Source organism: Lepidochelys olivacea (genome assembly GCF_965140295.1).
Source record: "Lepidochelys olivacea isolate rLepOli2 genome assembly, chromosome: 1".
In the NCBI taxonomy this organism is placed as follows: Eukaryota; Metazoa; Chordata; order Testudines; family Cheloniidae; genus Lepidochelys; species Lepidochelys olivacea.
The window spans coordinates 266,230,913-266,246,820 of NC_140411.1; the positions used below are offsets into that span (position 1 = coordinate 266,230,913).

The 15,908-nt window shown below is 48.2% G+C and overlaps 1 long non-coding RNA gene across 1 annotated transcript; it reads right to left on the minus strand.

The window, feature by feature from the left end:
• Positions 1-438: 438 nt before the first annotated feature.
• LOC311515515 lies at positions 439-14,434 on the minus strand. The gene is made up of 3 exons (XR_014710166.1): positions 14,299-14,434; positions 12,984-13,256; positions 439-1,708 (listed from the first exon to the last, which is right to left on the minus strand). It is a non-coding gene; the product is annotated as an uncharacterized lncRNA (long non-coding RNA).
• Positions 14,435-15,908: the final 1,474 nt, after the last annotated feature.

Below are 15,908 nucleotides of genomic sequence, written 5' to 3' on the forward strand. Positions count from 1 at the left end.
ACTTCAATTTGAAGGGCAGATAAGGCATCTGCAGTTGCATTTGCCATTAATTTCAAAGCAGCTGAAATATTAACTATAGCTTTTTCTAGTTCACTTACTCCTAACCATGGCAGAAACCATCGCGCAAAGGAGTGAAAGCCTGTGGGCCGTTGAGAAAGAGGGTTTAAAGGAATACTTTGTTGGTTTCTCCATACTAGATTGTGGATCTCTCCCTGGGTTAGGGTCTGGTGTACTGTCACGGCGGGTACTATAGCCCCTAAGGTACATGTACCACACCATCCTGCTGGGAGAACCTTATAGGCTGTGTGATTGCATAACCAATACCAGCCAGACCCCTCAGGGACTGGCCACGGGGACCCGGAGTAGGTGGAAGGGTCTGCTGCACCAGAGCTGATCTGGGTGGTGTCCTTGCATCCCACAAAATTTTCCACAAAAAACTGTATTTTCCATGCCCTTACGTCATGACACACAAAGCATAATTACCCTGGGCCACCATATCAATAGACCATCTTTGGATCGTAACATTCCAGTTGAATGTAGTGTTTGCCCATAGCTTAGCTTGGAGTGTTCAATTAAGAGGGATAGGTACCCCTACCAACAGGACCCCCTGACCCAAATATGTGGGGGTATGAATATAAATCCAACACTGCGTTTGATTTACACTCTGTTTTATGGCACAGGTTAAATTCAAAAAGCTATTGCCCTCCCATCCTTGTACTGGACTTGGGAATAGGGAGAGGAACCCCCCAGGCAAACCATATCAATGTCGGCATTCTCCTCTATACAATACAAAAAACACCACCACCAATGTAAGTCCGATAAACAGGAACACGAAGTCCTGGTGGGCTGTAAAGGTTCCAATAGTTGGAAAGCTTAGTCCATGGGTTGGTCATGGTGTTCATTTGTGAAGTGGCTCGTCCAATGGCTTGTCAGGGTCAGGTGGGGGTCCCAGCACCAACTTAATGTAGCTATGATGGATCCAGGAACCTTTACCTGCAAAGGAGTGGTGGCAGATGGAGGGAGTAATGTTCGTGGCTGTAAGGCGTTTTTGGTATTCATACTTGCCCACAAGCACAGATTCCAGCCCCTGGAATAAACCCACCCCACCACTTCACTTCACATTCCCAAGAATACATCCTGCAACTTCCTCCCTGACAATGTACAATGTTCCATCTTTGCCACCAAGGCCAATTCTCAGGGTCTTTTGCAGTCAGGAATCCCTGGATCTTGGTGGTTTCAGCAGAGCAGGCGTTCCTTCTTCTCTCTTGGAACAGTCATGCTTTTGCATTATACAGGGGAGAGGTTACTAGCACGTCACCCTATAGTGCTTTGGTTTCTTTAGCAAATACTGAATGCAGGTTAGCTCTGTCAGTGGACAAGGGAGAGGTTACTAGCACTTTACCTTGTCCTTTTCCCTGCTGTCCAAAAGGAGGAAAGAAAAAAAAACCCAGAAGGAGGGACAGGCTGATCAGTAGTCGAAGTGAAGTCATCTCGAGGTGGAGGGGTCTTTTTGCAGTAAGAAGCATGGGTCCAGGCAGTCAGTCCTTGGCACTTCACAGTGGTGTTGGTAGTTAGCAGGACTTAATAAGGGCCTTTCCAGCATGGGGCCAGACTAGTCTTTTGTTGATGGACCTTTATGTAGACCCAGTCACCTGGTTTTAACAAATGGCAGGTTTGCTCAGGATTCTTGAAGCAGGACTTCTTTCACCTGTAAATACAGAGACCTAACACATTTCATTCATGTCTGGCAGTGTGTTGCAGATCTCACAGATTGGGCACATTCAAGCCCCCCTCTTTCTTGGCTGTCAGCCAAATCCTAGCTGTGAGTAGTGTCCTTGGGCAGGCCAGTGTCTTATCTTTGGACCGAGCCTGCCAGCTACAGCGCTGAATTAGCTCGTTTTCTGTTTTTTTTCTTCTCCCCTTCTTGGCTTTTATTAACTTGCAAAGGAAACTTTCACTTTTTACTCATACACCTTTGTTTAAAAATGAACACATATACATTGCCCATTATACAGCACTTTAGTCTTATTGTTCAATGTATGCCACATATACCCTTCTAGGAAAATGACTATTACAGAGCTTTGGAGCAACAAGCCAGGACAAGCACACCCACTTTGGAGGAGTCCACTTGGTGCAACCTCTGGTGTCCAATACCTTTCCTCCCTCCCCAGCCCTCTGGCTAGAAATTTGAGGTAGCCAGAAGGATCTCATGTATAATATGTGGAGTGGGTTAACCTTTCATGTCATTGCTTCCAAAGTCTGTTGATGTGCGAATTTTAATTTTTTTCAATTAAAAGATCTGGTCAATGAAACTTTTTTTTTTTTTTACTTAAGCAAATGTATTAAACTTTAGTATATCACATTTTTCTGATATTATCCAAACACTTTGTATTCCAAGTTGAATAAAACAAGTATCTGCATTTTGATTTAACCCTTCTGTTTAGTTTTAAACTAAACTGTCCTATGAAAAATTAAACACAGCAGTTCTGGCCACAAGACAAACACCACAAGACAGGACATAGAACACAGAACATAATTCCTATTGTGCCAGTAAATTCATGATATGTTAAATTGCTTTTCAGCTGGCATCAGTTTTCTCTGATTTTCTGAAAGGCAAAAAGAACATAGATCTACCCCTTCTGGGCAGTCAGTCATTGCTTAAAATATTTCCTTTTTATACAAATACCCTTGTTAATTGCAGGCAAAACAGAGGAATTACACATATTTTCTTGTATTTGTTTCATAGGCAGCCCAGGTTTTAGTGGCCTCTACCTTATCAGTTAGGTAATTTACATTAAAACAAATGGTTTCCGGCTTGCTTTTGGATCCACAGCTTAAAGATTCTTACTTTAAAAAGGGCACAATAAACTTTATCAGAGCCCTGGTCTACACTAGGACTTTAGGTCGAATTTAGCAGCGTTAAATCGATGTAAACCTGCACCCGTCCACACAATGAAGCCCTTTATTTCGACTTAAAGGGCTCTTAAAATCGATTTCCTTACTCCACCCCTGACAAGTGGATTAGCGCTTAAATCGACGTTGCCGGCTCGAATTTGGGGTACTGGGGACACAATTTGATGGTATTGGCCTCCGGGAGCTATCCCAGAGTGCTCCATTATGACCGCTCTGGACAGCTCCCTCAACTCAGATGCACTGGCCAGGTAGACAGGAAAAGAACCGTGAACTTTTGAATCTCATTTCCTGTTTGGCCAGCATGGAAAGCTGCAGGTGACCATGCAGAGCTCATCAGCACAGGTGACCATGATGGAGTCCCAGAATCAAACAGGAGCTCCAGCATGGACCGAACGGGAGGTACGGGATCTGATCGCTGTTTGGGGAGAGGAATCCGTGCTATCAGAACTCCGTTCTAGTTTTCGAAATGCCAAAACCTTTGTCAAAATCTCCCAGGGCATGAAGGACAGAGGCCATAACAGGGACCCGAAGCAGTGCCGCGTGAAACTGAAGGAGCTGAGGCAAGCCTACCAGAAAACCAGAGAGGTGAACGGCCGCTCTGGGTCAGAGCCCCAAACATGCCGCTTCTCTGATGAGCTGCATGCCATTTTAGGGGGTTCAGCCACCACTACCCCAGCCGTGTTGTTTGACTCCTTCAATGGAGATGGACGCAATACGGAAGCAGGTTTTGGGGATGAAGAAGATGATGATGAGGAGGAGGTTGCAGATAGCTCACAGCAAGCAAGCGGAGAAACCGGTTTTCCCGACAGCCAGGAACTGTTTCTCACCCTAGACCTGGAGCCAGTACCCCCCGAACCCACCCAAGGCTGCCTCCTGGACCCAGCAGGCAGAGAAGGGACCTCTGGTGAGTGTACCTTTTAAGATACTATATATGGTTTAAAAGCAAGCATGTGAAAGGATTACTTTGCCCTGGCATTTGCGGTTCTCCTAGATGTAGTCCTAAAGCCTTTGCAAAAGGTTTCTGGGGAGGGCAGCCTTATTGCGTCCTTCATGGTAGGACACTTTACCACTCCAGGCCAGTAACACGTACTCGGGAATCATTGTAGAACAAAGCATTGCAGTGTACTGGCATTCAAACAACATCTGTTCTTTATCTCTCTGTGTTACCCTCAGGAGAGTGAGATATAATTCATGGTCACCTGGTTGAAATAGAGTGCTTTTCTTCAGGGGACACTCTGAGGAGCCCATTCCTGCTGGGCTGTTTGCCTGCGGCTAAACAGAAATGTTCCCCGCTGTTAGCCACAGGGAGGGGGAAAGGTTGAGGGGGTAGTCACGCGGTGGGAGGAGTCAAAATGCCACCTTGTAACGAAAGCACATGTGCTATGTATGTAATGTTAACAGCAAGGTTTACCCTGAAAGAGTGTAGCCACTGTTTTATAAAATGTGTCTTTTTAAATACCGCTGTCCCTTTTTTTTTCCTCCACCAGCTGCATGTGTTTCAATGATCACAGGATCTTCTCCTTCCCAGAGGCTAGTGAAGATTAGAAAGAAAAAAAACACGCACTCGCGATGAAATGTTCTCCGAGCTCATGCTGTCCTCCCACACTGACAGAGCACAGACGAATGCGTGGAGGCAAATAATGTCAGAGTGCAGGAAAGCACAAAATGACCTGGAGGAGAGGTGGCGGGCTGAAGACAGGGCTGAAGCTCAAATGTGGCGGCAGCATGATGAGAGGAGGCAGGATTCAATGCTGAGGCTGCTGCAGGACCAAACCAGTATGCTCCAGTGTATGGTTGAGCTGCAGCAAAGGCAGCTGGAGCACAGACTGCCACTGCAGCCCCTCTGTAACCAACCGCCCTCCTCCCCAAGTTCCATAGCCTCCACACCCAGATGCCCAAGAACGTGGTGGGGGGGCCTCCGGCCAACCAGCCACTCCACCACAGAGGATTGCCCAAAAAAAAGAAGGCTGTCATTCAATAAATTTTAAAGTTGTAAACTTTTAAAGTGCTGTGCTTAAAGTGCTGTTTGGCATTTTCCTTCCCTCCTCCACCACCCCTCCTGGGCTACCTTGGTAGTCATCCCCCTAGTTGTGTGATGAATGAATAAAGAATGCATGAATGTGAAGCAACAATGGCTTTATTGCCTCTGCAAGCGGTGATTGAAGGGAGGAGGGGCGGGTGATTAGCTTACAGGGAAGGAGAGTGAACCAAGGGGCGGGGGGTTTCATCAAGGAGAAACAAAGAGAACTTTCACACCGTAGCCTGGCCAGTCATGAAACTGGTTTTCAAAGCTTCTCTGATGCGTACCGCGCCCTCCTGTGCTCTTCTAACAACCCTGGTGTCTGGCTGCGTGTAACCAGCAGCCAGGCGATTTGCCTCAACCTCCCACCCCGCCATAAACGTCTCCCCCTTACTCTCACAGATATTGTGGAGCACACAGCAAGCAGTAATAACAGTGGGAATATTGGTTTCGCTGAGGTCTAAGCGAGTCAGTAAACTGCGCCAGCGCGCCTTTAAACGTCCAAATGCACATTCTACCACCATTCTGCACTTGCTCAGCCTGTAGTTGAACAGCTCCTGACTACTGTCCAGGCTGCCTGTGTACAGCTTCATGAGCCATGGCATTAAGGGGTAGGCTGGGTCCCCAAGGATACATATAGGCATTTCAACATCCCCAACAGTTATTTTCTGGTCTGGGAATAAAGTCCCTTCCTGCAGCTTTTGAAACAGACCAGAGTTCCTGAAGATGCGAGCATCATGCAACTTTCCCGGCCATCCCACGTTGATGTTGGTGAAACGTCCCTTGTGATCCACCAGAGCTTGCAGCACTATTGAAAAGTACCCCTTGCGGTTTATGTACTCAACGGCTTGGTGCTCCGGTGCCAAGATAGGGATATGGGTTCCGTCTATGGCCCCACCACAGTTAGGGAATCCCATTGCAGCAAAGCCATCCACTATGACCTGAACATTTCCCAGGGTCACTACCCTTGATATCAGCAGATCTTTGATTGCGTGGGCTACTTGCATCACAGCAGCCCCAACAGTAGATTTGCCCACTCCAAATTGATTCCCAACTGACCGGTAGCTGTCTGGCGTTGCAAGCTTCCACAGGGCTATCGCCACTCGCTTCTCAACTGTGAGGGCTGCTCTCATCTTGGTATTCATACGCTTCAGGGCAGGGGAAAGCAAGTCACAAAGTTCCATGAAAGTGCCCTTACGCATGCGCAAGTTTCGCAGCCACTGGGAATCGTCCCAGACCTGCAACACTATGCGGTCCCACCAGTCTGTGCTTGTTTCCCGAGCCCAGAATCGGCGTTCCACAGCATGAACCTGCCCCATTAGCACCATGATGCATGCATTGTCAGGGCCCATGCTTTCAGAGAAATCTGTGTCCATGTCCTGATCACTCACGTGACCGCGCTGACGTCGCCTCCTCACCCGGTATCGCTTTGCCATGTTCTGGTGCTGCATATACTGCTGGATAATGCATGTGGTGTTTAATGTGCTCCTAATTGCCAAAGTGAGCTGAGCGGCCTCCATGCTTGCCTTGGTATGGCGTCCGCACAGAAAAAAGGCGCGGAACGATTGTCTGCCGTTGCTCTGACGGAGGGAGGGGCGACTGACGACATGGCTTACAGGGTTGGCTTCAGGGAGCTAAAATCAACAAAGGGGGTCTTTTTACATCAAGGAGTATTTCAGGCAGGACTTCACGGAGGGTTCCAATAAGAAATGGTGCACCTAAGTTATCGTTCTTATTGGAACAAGGAGGTTAGCCTGGCCTCTGATTGATACATGGCTAGATTTACCTCGCTGCACCTTCTCTGTGAGTGACTGCAGTGTGACCTAGAGGAATGAGTCCCCTAGACAGGGGAGGAGGCCAATGAGTACAAAACAAATCTGGTCTATTTCTTGTTTTGACCCACTCCATCCATCTTTTACATCTTTGGCTGGCAGCAGACGGTGCAGAAGGACTGCATGCCATCCACATCTCATGGCTGCTCGGCAGAAGATGGTACAGTACGACTGCTAGCCATCCTCATCTCTTGCCTGCCTGACAGAAGATGGTACAATACGACTACTAGCAATCCTCATCTCTTGCCTGCCTGGCAGAAGATGGTACAGTACGACTGCTAGCAGTCCGTATCGCCTGCCCGCTCACCATAAGACGGTTCAATAGGACTGACTGCAGGACTAAAGAGAATGACCTGCTCAAGTCACTCCAAATTTAGTCCCTGCGCCCATGTCTGCCCAGGCGCTCCTGATCAACCTCACAGAGGCGACCAGGAGCACCTCGGACATGACGATGATGGCTACCAGTCGTACTGTACCGTCTGCTGCCACAAGGCAAGGGGTTGCTGCTACTGTGTAGCAATGCCGTACCGCGTCTGCCAGCACCCAGGAGACATAGGGTGACGGTTACCTGAGCGGGCTCCATGCTTTCCGTTGTATGGCGTCTGCACAGGTAACTCAGGAAAAAAGGCGCGAAACGATTGTCTGCCCTTGCTTTCACGGAGGGAGGGAGGGAACGGGGGCCTGACGATATGTACCCAGAACCACCCGCGACAATGTTTTAGCCCCATCAGGCATTGGGATCTCAACCCAGAATTCCAATGGGCAGCGGAGACTGCGGGAACTGTGGGATAGCTACCCACAGTGCAACGCTCCGGAAGTCGACTCTAGCCTCGGTACTGTGGAAGCGCTCCGCCGAGTTAATGCACTTAATGCACTTAGAGCATTTTCTGTGGGGACACACACACTCGAATATATAAAACCGATTTCTAAAAAACCGACTTCTATAAATTCGACCTTATTCCGTAGTGTAGACATACCCAGACTTTTGATTGCCTTTTACTTTTAACTCCTGCTGTCAAATACACAGCAACCTGAAAAGGAAGACACCACTTATTGTAGCCCCTTGGAGCCTAATAAGATATTAATTAAGTAGCACTGTATAATTGCATACCATTGGAAAAGGGCCCATTTTCCTCAAAATGGCTGCAAAGAAACCAAGAATTCTTTTTTCCCCCCAGTATTTCACAAAGTTCAACTGCTTAATTCTTTTCAGCAACTACAGAGTTAACTTTTTACTTTTCTTTCTTAAATTACTTGCTTATCTTGACACCCAATTAACTTAGATTTTACCATTCTAAGTATTATTTTGGGATTTACATTTCCCATTCCTGTAATTATTTACTCCTCTTTTTCCACTATGACCTCCAAGTTTTCAACCTGTTTTCCAATCTCTATCTCTTGCCTGCCTGCTTGGGCCCGATCCTGTTTTTTTCTCTGAACTGTCCCTTCCATGAGCACCAGCTTTGTTTCACTACCAATTTAACAAGGAGGGTGGGCTTCTTAACTAGCCCCCCAGCTCTCCTGGTCTCTTCTCTTAAATATTCCCACTTACAAGGGCTACCCGAGTCCCCCCCCCATGAGGCTTGTCACCTGGACAGAACGCACGGCCAATTGGCAAGCAAGGAAGTGACAGGCATAAGTCAGAAAGCCGAAGGTAAGCCGGAGGAGGGGCAGAAGCAGGCATAGCACAGAGCGGGGCTGGAGAACCCTGAGATGAATAAGAAAAGGAGGAGGAAAGAGGACGTCCTTTCGCATGCGCATAAGCCCAGTTGTCCCATACATATCGACAATCCATCTGGGCTGGAGCTTTGTTCTCCAGCCTTTTCCTAAGCGCTGTTAATTTTTCTCCAGCAAAGGAACCATCCGGTGGCCATTCAAAAGGTGTTTGAGTTGTTAGTGCTGGCCACTCAACCTTGCACAAGATTACAGCTTTTTTTTTTTTTTTTTTTACTTAACCCATGGGTACCAGAGATATTCCCCTAATTCTCGAAAATTTCAGCCAAAGGGGTTCCCTTACTTACACTCTGCCCAGAACCCATAATGGGCTACCAAAAGTACACCAAATGTGCCACCTTATCACCTAAGCGACGGCTCACACCCCCCCTCCTCGGAGTTCTCAAAGGTGAACTCACCCTGTGCCGGCTGGAGCTGTCCGAGAGGAGGAGTGTAATCTCGCTTGTTGAGGCGAGCCTAGAGTCCCTTCGTGGTCACCAAAACTGCTGCGATTTATACCTCACAGGTCACGCACACAAACTGCTGCGATTTATACCTCACAGGTCACGCACAAGAACTGCTGCGATTTATACCTCACAGGTCACGCACAAGAACTGCTGCGATTTATACCTCACAGGTCACGCACAAGAACTGCTGCGATTTATACCTCACAGGTCACGCACAGTTCGAGTCTAAGCTGAGGCACACGAACAAAGTCCACAACTGCAGAGTTCCCAAAGATACTAAGTTTATTACGCTCGAGCGTGGTGCCCCCCTGCTAATCAGGAGGGGACCCCGAATGCAGGTTATACAGAGATTATATACCTTTTAGCAAAGCATGTTGCCCTCATGCATCAGAAACCTTAGCCAACAGACAAACCCTTCCCTTATCTACCACCTATCCCTGTTAAGTGCATCCCCCATGCTAAACCATTACTTCAACTACACAACATGGTCCTAAAGCAATGCACCAGTAGCCTTTCTTATCAGGATGCGAGGCTCGCATCAAGGCCAGGAGGCAGGGAGTTAGGAACAGACAAAACAGAAACTGGGAGTTGAGACAGGCTGGAAACAAGGGGGGGAGGGGTTCACAGGAATGCAGTATCCTAAGGAACACTCCTCCTGGTGCATGATGTGTTTGCTTTTAGACAATGGTGGGCCCCAAACCAAAATGAAGTCACATATGCACATATGCTAACTTTTCCTTAACACAAATCCCCCCTCATTCTTCTCTTCCGTAGACTAAACAATCCCAGTTCCCTCAGCCTCTCCTCCCAGTTCCAGACCCCTAATCATTTTTGTTGCCCTTCGCTGGACTCTCTCCAATTTCTCCACATCCTTCTTGTAGTGTGGGGCCCAAAACTGGACAGTACTCCAGATGAGGCCTCACCAACGTCGAATAGAGGGGAACGATCACGTCCCTCGATCTGCTGGCAATGCCCCTACTTATACACCCCAAAATGCCAGTGGCCTTCTTGACAACAAGGGCACACTGTTGACTCATATCCAGCTTCTTGTCCACTCTAGGTCCTTCTCTGCAGAACTGCTGCCTAGCCATTCGGTCCCTAGTCTGTAGCGGTGCATTGGATTCTTCGGTCCTAAGTGCAGGACCCTGCACTTATCCTTGTTGAACCTCATCAGATTTCTTTTGGCCCAATCCTCCAATTTGTCTAGGTCCCTCTGTATCCTATCCCTACCCTCCAGCGTATCTACCACTCCTCCCAGTTTAGTGTCATCTGCAAACTTGCTGAGAGTGCAATCCACACCATCCTCCAGATCATTTATGAAGATATTGAACAAAACCAGCCCCAGGACTGACCCTTGGGGCACTCGGCTAGATACCGGCTGCCAACTAGACATGGAGCCATTGATAGCTACCCGTTGAGCCCGACAATCTAGCCAACTTTCTACGCACCTTGTAGTGCATCCATCCAGCCCATACTACTTTAACTTGCTGAAAAGAATACTGTGGGAGACTGTGTCAAAAGCCTTTGCTAAAGTTGAGGAATAACACGTCCACTGCTTTCCCTTCATCCACAGAACCAGTTATCTCATCATAGAAGGCAATTAGATTAGTCAGGCATGACTTTCCCTTGGTGAATCCATGCTGACTGTTCCTGATCACTTTCCTCTCGTCTAAGTGCTTCACAATTGATTCCTTGAGGACATGCTCCATGATCTTCCCAGGGACTGAGGTGAGGCTGACTGGCCTGTACTTCCCAGGATCCTCCTCCTTCCCTTTTTTAAAGATTGGCACTACATTAGCCTTTTTCCAGTCTTCCGGGACTTCCCCCGATCGCCATGAGTTTTCAAAGATAATGGCCAATGGCTCTGCAATCACAGCCGCCAATTCCTTTAGCACTCTCATATGCAACGCATCCGGCCCCATGGACTTGTGCATGTTCAGTTTTTCTAAATAGTCCTGAACCACTTCTTCCTTCACAGAGGGCTGGGCACCTCCTCCCCATGCTGTGCTGCCCAGTGCAGTAGTTTGGGAGCTGACCTTGTTCGTGAAGACAGAGGCAAAAAAAGCATTGAGTACATTAGCTTTTTCCACATCTTCTGTCACTAGGTTGCCTCCCTCATTCAGTAAGGGGCCCACACTTTCCTTGGCTTTCTTCTTGTTGCCAACATACTTGAAGAAACCCTTCTTGTTACTCTTAACATCCCTCGCTAGCTGCAACTCCAGGTGTGATTTAGCCTTCCTGATTTCATTCTTACATGCCCGAGCAATATTTATATACTCATCCCTGGTCATTTGTCCAATCTTCCACTTCTTGTAAGCCTCTTTTTTGTGTTTAAGATCAGCAAGGATTTCACTGTTAAGCTAAGCTGGTCGCCTGCCATATTTACATTCTTTCTACACATCGGGATGGTGTGTTCCTGTAACCACAATAAGGATTCTTTAAAATACAGCCAGCTCTCCTGGACTCCTTTCCCCCTCATGTTATTCTCCCAGGGGATCCTGCCCATCAGTTCCCAGAGGGAGTCAAAGTCTGCTTTTCTGAAGTCCAGGGTGCGTATTCTGCTGCTTTCCTTTCTTCCTTGTGTCAGGATCCTGAACTCGACCATCTCATGGTGACTGCCTCCCAGGTTCCCATCCACTTTTGCTTCCCCTACTAATTCTTCCTGGTTTGTGAGCAGCAGGTCAAGAAGAACTCCGCCCCTAGTTGGTTCCTCCAGCACTTGCACCAGGAAATTGTCCCCTACACTTTCCAAAAACTTCCTGGATTGTCTGTGCACCACTGTATTGCTCTCCCAGCAGATATCAGGATGATTGAAGTCGCCCATGAGAACCAGGGTGTGCGATCTAGTAGCTTCTGCGAGCTGCCGGAAGAAAGCCTCCTCCACCTCATCTCCCTGGTCCGGTGGTCTATAGCAGACTCCCACCATATTACCCCCCTTGCTGCTCACGCTTCTAAACTTAATCCAGAGACTCTCAGGTTTTTCTGCAGTTTCATACTTGAGCTCTGAGCAGTCATACTGCTCCCTTACATACAGTGCAACTCCCCCACCTTTTCTGGCCTCCCTGTCCTTCCTGAACAGTTTATACCCATCCATGACAGTACTCCAGTCATGCGAGTTATCCCACCAAGTCTCTGTTATTCCAATCACATCATAATTCCCTGACTTTGCCAGGACCCCCAGTTCTCCCTGCTTGTTTCCCAGGCTTTGTGCATTTGTATATAGACACTTGAGATAACCCGCTGATCGCCCCTCGTTCTCAGTATGAGGCAGGAGCCCTCCCCTCTCACACGCTCCTGCTCGTGCTTCCTCCCGGTATCCCGCTTCCCCACTTACCTCAGGGCTTTGGTCTCCTTCCCCCAGTGAACCTAGTTTAAAGCCCTCCTCACTAGGTTAGCCAGCCTGCTCGCGAAGATGCTCTTCCCTCTCTTCGTTTGGTGGAGCCCATCTCTGTCTAGCACTCCTTCTTGGAACACCATCCCATGGTCGAAGAATCCAAAGCCTTCTCTCCGACACCACCTGCGTAGCCATTCATTGACTTCCACAATTCGACAATCCCTACCCCGGCCTTTTCCTTCCACGGGGAGGATGGACGAGAACACCACTTGCACCTCATACTCCTTTATCCTCCTTCCCAGAGCCACGTAGTCTGCAGTGATCTGCTCAAGGTCATTCTTGGCAGTATCATTCGTGCCCACGTGGAAAAGCAGGAAGGGGTAGTGGTCCGAGGGCTTGATGAGTCTCGGCAGACTCTCCATCACATCGCGAATCTTAGCCCCTGGCAAGCAGCAGACTTCTCTGTTTTCCCGGTCAAGGTGTCAGATAGATGACTCAGTCCCCCGAAGGAGAGAGTCCCCGACCACCACCACCACCCGCCTCCTTCTCTTGGGAGTGGTGGTCATGGAACCCCCAACCTTAGGACAGCGCATCTCATGCCTTTCAACTGGTGGAGTCTCCTTCTGCTCCCTTCCCCCAGACTTATCATCTGGGCCACTCCCCGCAATGGTACCTGTGGAGAGAACATGAAAACGGTTACTTACCTGTATCTGCATTGCTGGTACATGGACATTCCCTCTTCTTCTTCTGGAGGTCACATGTTGCCAAATTCCTTCACCGTCCTTCTGTCCCCGCTGCACAGCCTGCTCTGAATCTTCAGAACCTTGTGCCCGTAGAAGCATATCCTGACGTCTGTCCAGGAAATCTTCAGTTTCTCTTATGCAATGCAGGGTCGATACCTGTTGCTCCAGACCTTGAACCTTCTCTTCCAATATGGAGACGAGCTTGCACTTTGTACACACAAAGTTGCTTCTGTCCTGTGGTAGAAAGACAAACATGGCACATCCAGTGCAGGTCACAACAGCTGAACACTCCCCATCCATATTACCTTCCTACACGAGCTTCCTCAGGAGATGCAGTAATTACTCAGAGAAGCTGTAGCCCCAGCACAGAAAGCTGTACACCTCTCGTCGAGGTGGGTTTTTTAGAGCGCTGCATCTGTGCAGTTTCCGCACACTATGTGGCTTGGCAGTGTGTACACCTCGGGAGTTACAGCACTCAAAGCTGCTTTACTGTGCACAAACTTGCCAGTGTTGATGGGCCCTAAGTGTCTTGGCCAAGGTTAGACAAAAGTATCTGTGGTATAGCAGAGACTCAAACACAGATCTCCTGTGTCCCAATCTAGCACCTTCACCACAAGGGCAGCTAAAGTGCGATTAGGCTTTTTGTAAAGACACCCATTACATTAAAGACAGTTGAAATACATAAATACTCCCTCACTTTTACTTTTTCATGTAGGCAATTGCTGTAGATGACACTGGGAGACTGCACAGTCTCGTATAGGAGACTCAGATAACTGGCTAGGTCCAGATGCAATGCAGCGGGCGGTGCGTAGGTACCCCAGCACAAGCCTATAATTCACCTCAATCTTGATCGGCAGTTCCAGTCCCACAATATCTCCTCCCTCTGGAACTGCAAGATCCACCTCATCCCCCCGGCTATCCCAGAGCAGGGATGTCCCCTGCGTGCACACACATACACACCTGTCAGCGTACCTCCATTCTCCTTTGCACCACCACCTGTTAATCTGATCATGGATATCTCACACATTGTTGCCAGTGATGTTGCTATGGATTTTCTCATCTCCATTCCACTTCGAATCCCTAGCACCTCCACCTCATCTGCTGCTCCTCATTCTCATCCCCATCCTGTTTTTAGTCTCCTACCCAGTCCTGTCTGCTGTCCATCCCCATGCCGGTTCAAGTCACTCTGTGCAGTGCATCAAAAATCAAACCCAGGTGGCTGGCAGACAGCAAAGCCCTGAGTAGCCTTTTATCATGATCAATAATATTTATGTACCTGAGCACCTCAGTCAAGCTTCCCTCAGAAGTTCTTGTTCTTGCAGTGTGGGAGAGAGGTGTTTGCTTTCCTTCAACATTGTGCTTTTTGGCATCATAGGAACTTTTCTGCACTGGAACACGAGAACAAATTATAGAGCTACCAGGCTTGAGGAACCATGTCAAAAACTGACTAGTGTTATGTGGGTGTGGGCAGAGTTGGACATAAAAACTTATATCAAATTAAAGAGGCCTCTGACTTTTTGTATGTGGGATGGGCAGATGAAGATAGCTCTCTGGTTACCCCATCTGTCTCAAAAGGGAAGTAGGTTGCCCTACTTTCCCAAGAAAGGTGTGTCTTAGTCAGACGTAAATTGCATTTTTGGCTGCAGAAGGAAAAGTGCAGCTACCAGAGAGGGGGAGCACGAGAGAGCATGGCCTGAGAGGAGCATTAGTGTGGGGCGTTAAATAGACATTATGCTCATGGAAAGAGCAGCAATTGCTTGCTATGGAACTGCAGAGCAGGAACTGGGGATCATGTGGGTGGAAGACCATGGTGGGGACATTGGAAGTGACTGAGCTCTCTCATGTAGATGTGGCCTAAGTCAGTACCAAATGCCCTTGGATCAAACCTCACCTCCTCCCTGCCTGTTGGTTCAATCAAAGCATCTCTATCCATCACTCTGTCATCCCGACCTTATCTTTAAGAGGAGTCAGTGTGTCCTTGTACCACCTTCAGGAGTGTGTTTACACCCTATCTGGTGTTGGGGTGTCCTGGTACAACCCTTTCACAATGTGTTTATGTGAGAGTGTCATGTGCCAAACATTTCTTTGCAATACCCGCCCTTTTCTTTCCAGCTCCTGTGGACTTGCAAGTAGGCATGTTTTCTAACAGAGCCTGACTCCTGCTAACCTTGCTTTATATCAGCAGGGCCCTGACTTTAGTTCAGGACTTAGGCCTTACACCAGGCCTCCTTATACTAGGCCTCAGGCTCTCTCTTTCTACGACAGTTACATAAGACCATTTGGATTTGTTTTCCTTCTCAGAGTGAACATGAGCATGAATAAACCCTGTAGTTAAGAAACACGTGGCCAGAATGGCTGGTCTCTGATTGCTGCTAAGCCAGCTGATCCCATTCTCTGTACAGACCTCTTCCTTTCTGGCTTCTCCATAATGAAACAAACCACAGAAGAAAGGGTCTTTATCCACTCGCCTCCCCACCCACCCCCCTCCATCTGACCTGTGATTGGATCCCCCTCATTGGGATAATCCACTCCCACCTTCTACAGAGCACAGTGCCCGGCTGTTGGTATTGGATCAGGTGACAGCAGCTGGAGGTGGGAGGAGGCCAAACTTTGAAGTCATACTCGCAGCATGTTAATTCTGGAATAAATGAGCCCTTTCTCTCTGTTGAGTCCTGGAATAGCTTGTAACAACTTTAATGAAAGAAAAATCCATGTTATTATCTACTCAGCATTTTGAACACAAAACCAATAACGGTTATTGTGTCCAGGCCTTTAGTCGGGCTGGCTCACTCTTGGCTCATGTGACAAGACTTATCTCTGCCTGTGCAACACAGGCCAGATTTGTGCTTGCTTATCCAGCTACTTAATGTCAGAAGAGCTCAAAAG